The following is a 4,415-nucleotide window of genomic DNA, read 5'->3' as shown; positions in this document are numbered from 1 at the left end:
AATAAAAAAAAAAAAAAAAGACCACTCTTGGGACTTCTCAAGTTTGGGAACATTTAAAGATTATCATAAAAGCTAATAAAGCAGAAGCAGCAGAAAGACGACCTTGCACTACCATGGGTTTTTCAGACTAAGCAAGTTCTTTTTACAGAGAAGGTGGCACTCATATTTGAGATTCGAGTTATTATTGCTACATTGTCCCACTCTCCATATACACATTAAAATAAAAGATTCTATTTGAATTGCAAACAAAAATCTATATAAATTACAAAGGAAGAGAATACTGTAATAAAATAGCAAGAGGAATAGAGCTTCAGCTGAAAGCCACAAGTAGGAAATTCCTTTTTTTTAACATTCCTCAGTGGAATCAGGTATGAGATATTAAAGCATGTTTTACATTTCCTTGAATTCCTTTTTACTTACTCTTGAGAGACTTATAGGTTTTAACAAAGAGGCAAATCTTTAAGGTAGCTCTTGTGTGGAGCCTGCAAAGACTTGGAATTAGCATCGTTCAGAGGCTGTGGATGGCCCCCAACTTGGGGTGAGGGTCGGCATCCCATACTTGCTGGGATTGGAATCACCGTCCTGCAGGCTGCCCACCACAGCAGGCTCCCCTTACGTAAAATATATTCAAGGCCAAGGTTTCTTTTTGCATCACGGTACTTTGGAAACAGCCATTTCATTCCAGAAGGAAACATGGCCTCTGCCAGGGACAGCTGGACAGGACTTCATAACGAAACTGCTGATCTGTGTAGTTCAGCATTAGTTGTAAGATGTTGAGCCAAGTGTTAAAAAGCTATGTGGCATTTGACTCAAAAACATGCTGCTTCGTGGAGAAATTGGATTCCTCCTACATTGCTGGTGGAAATGTAAAATGGTTCAGCTGCTGTGGAAAACAGTTTGATGGTTCTTCAAAAAGTTAACCCAGAATTAGCATAGGACCCATCAATTCCCTCTAGGTATATACGCAGGAGAACTGAAAACATGTTCACATACAAACTTGAACACAAATGTTCATAGCATATGTGGGGACAGAGCCAGGAGTAGTTTCCAGGATCTTGGCCTCACGAGGAAAGGTGCTGGCTCAGGTAGTAAATGGCCATCAACTGTGATTGGATGGCCATCAGCTGTGGCTAGTTGGCCGTCAGCTGTAACCAGTGAGCCATTGGCCACTAATACAACTGCTGTGGCTACACTAGCAAGAAGATGGTGGCTGAGCTAACAAGAGCGGATTGCAGTTAGCACGGCGGATTGCAGCTAGTAAGTGAGGTTGGTTGGCAGAGAGAAGTGGATGGCAGGTTGCGGATAGTGTGGCTCCTGCTTCCTGTGTCTCCAACCCAACCGCCATTGAGACTATAGTGCTGTGACTCCGCATCTATGGCTCCGTGGGTGTTCCTTTTTGGCCTTTCCATGTCTTGCGTTCTTATGTGGGGAGCGGGACACCCTGCATGACACATGGCGCAGTGAGCAGGGTACAGTACCGGCCAAAGCTCTCTGAAGGGCGGTGGAGCAGTTTGTGCGTATGAACACTCAGTCTCAGGAAGACCAGGAGGAGCAGCTGCCGGAGAGCTGGATGCCCGTGGAGGGGTGGGAATACGTGGACAGTTCTCCAACCAGCAGAGGCCAGAGAAAGGGGCGTTGCGGCCCTGTGGGCTGGGAGGTGCTTGCTGAGGCCCTCACCCTCAGGTTGGGGAGGACTTGGAGCCCTCGCCCTGCGGAGGGGTCACAAGTTGTGGGGCCAATGCACAGCCCTGGCATATGAATATGGACTATGGGGAATTGCCTTCCATCCCCAATTTAATGTACCACTTGACTGTTTGCTTGGGAACACACCACCATGTAGTGGAACTGGCAGATGTTTGCTCTTGTGTCTTGACCGACTGCTGTCGAGAATATGTAAGTACCTTGACTGTGAGTTGCTGTTGTTCTAGCACGGTACCCTGAGAGGCCCAGAGAGAATGGCAGTGCCCTGAGAGCCCTGGCTGAGCCCAGGAAGTCTGGCTGTGCTCAGAAGTACTGGTGGTGCCCTGAGAAACCCTGGCTGTGCCGGGGGAGACTGGTGGTACCCTAAGAAGCCCAGGAAGTCTGGCTGTGCACAGAAGTACTGGTGGTGCCCTGAGAAACCCTGGCTGTGCTCAGAGAGCCTGGCTGTGTCCAGGATATTGCATTCACCTCCAGGCTCCTCGCACAGAGTCCTTCGTGGAAAACACTTGTCGTGTAGATTGTGAGGCGAGACCCTGTAGTGGTGGACTGTGGGGACAGAGTCCCAGAGAGCAGTTTCCAGGCTCTCGGCCTCACATAGAAAAGTGCTGGCTCAGGTAGTAAATGGCCATCAACTATGATAGGATGGCAATCAGCTGTAACCAGTGAGCCATTGGCCACTAATATAACTGCTGTGGCTAAGCTAGCAGAAAATGGGGGCTGGCAAGATGGTAGCTGAGCTAGCAAGAGCAGGTTGAAGCTAGCAAGTGAGGTTGGTTGGCAGAGAGAAGTGGTTGGCAGGTTGTGGATAGTGTGGCTCCTGCTTCCTGTGTCTCCAACCCAGCCGCCAGCGAGAATATAGTGGTATGGCTCCCCTACCTATGGCTCCGTGGGTGTTCCTTTTTGGCCTCACCATGTCCTGCGCTCTTATGTGGGGAGCGGGACCGGAGACCCCGCATGACACCCCTGCATGGCAGCATCACTATTCATCATAGCCAAAAAGTGGCAATAACCCTAATGTCCATGAACTGATGAATGAATACATAAAAAGGAATGAAGTACTCATAGCTGTTACAATAGGAACCTGGAAAACATTATGCTAAGTGAAAGTTTGGCACAGAAAGCCACATATCATGATTCCATTTATGTGAAATGTCCCGTACAGGCAAACCAGTAAGACAATCAGCCCATCAGTACACTGGGAGTTGAACCTGATAAAATAGCTCCAGGGCCTTTACTTTTAACCAGGAGTTATTTGGCTTCTCCAGGATCAAATATATCCCTGTGTTATAGGTAAAAAAAAATTCCAAGACGTTAAGGCATAAACCCAAGATCACCCAACTATGAGTAGCAAAACAAGGTAGTGGTTATCATAAAGGCACAAGGCAGTTTCCTGAAGGAAAAGATGGGACCATAGGCGAGATCAGGCATGGAGGGAAACAGGGGCAAAATTCTTTTCCTTGACCTGGTTGGTGGTGACATAGGTGTTTAAAATTTAATCTCTAAACTATAGATGTTTTAAACACTTTCCATAGGCATGATTTATTACAATTTATTTTTTAACAGTAAGTTTGTGCCTAGCAGACCACACTGGATAGTTCCTACAAGAGAGAAACTCAGGAGATACTGCTAGAGATATGTGAAGTAAAGGTTAACAGGAACCGTGGAAAGCTTGTCATTAAAAAAAAAATAGCCAAGAAAATATTTAACTCCTAACCCAGAACTGAAAGTCTAGGAATCATTATGGGAGTTTTGGAGGGTTGGGGAAGGAAATAGTTGTGAAAGTGAACAGTTCTTACTTTATTAGGGGGGAAATACAGTTATCAATTCACATTTCAAATCCAAGTATATCAACAATTGAAATGAATGTAAATGACCTGAATACCTTTTATGAACTACCCTCAGAAGTCACACATTCTTTTATTTTATAAGTCAGTTTTAATGTGCGAGGGTACTATGCAAGGACTAGAAGATTAGTCAATACATTAAAGACTAGGATGACCTTTAAAAAAAAAAGTTGAGAAATTTTAATTTAGGGAAGAGGTGAGTTCAAGATCTGGTGAGAGGGTGGGACTCATCTATTAATGTCAAAGATGACAAAGGTTTTGGTTGCTCCCAGGTGTAATAAAGGTGAATAGTGAGGACCACACGTGCAGGGAGGCACTGCCCCCCACCATGCCCTACCTTCCGTGGTAAGCCCATTAAGTGGAATACCGGGTCTGTTTCTGAGCAGCAAACTGTAATTACATTTTCTGTGCAGCTCCAGAGGGGACATCAAGGGCTTGCTGAAATTATGGGAAACATTTTTTCAGGAGGAAAAGTATGTACTAGCATTATCTGTGTATGGGGTCCACAGAAGACTCATTAATCCCTTCGAAATTTCTAGTTCACAGGATATAATCTGCTGTGTGTTCAGAAGGGAGACAGCCAAGCTTTTCGTAACTGTGATGAAAAGAAACTCGGCATGAACAGAATCCCCTATGAGGAAACCAGTGGGGCTTGAAGAGCCTTGTACAATCTACTAAGCAGCTGCTCGGTCTCTGGCTTATGTGATGATTTTTACGTGCTTCTCACAGGCGATGTTTTGGGCATGAGCTGAGCTCCAAAAGGTAGGGATACTCCAGTATCTCATACACAAATATTTCTGTGTCATGTTTATCATGCTAAAGAGCCCATATCTTTAAGATAAATTAAATACAATTACCAGACACCATGGA

Source organism: Rhinolophus hipposideros (assembly GCF_964194185.1).
Source record: "Rhinolophus hipposideros genome assembly, chromosome: 6".
NCBI classification, from domain to species: domain Eukaryota; kingdom Metazoa; phylum Chordata; class Mammalia; order Chiroptera; family Rhinolophidae; genus Rhinolophus; species Rhinolophus hipposideros.
Note: the sequence above shows the minus strand (reverse complement) of the source record.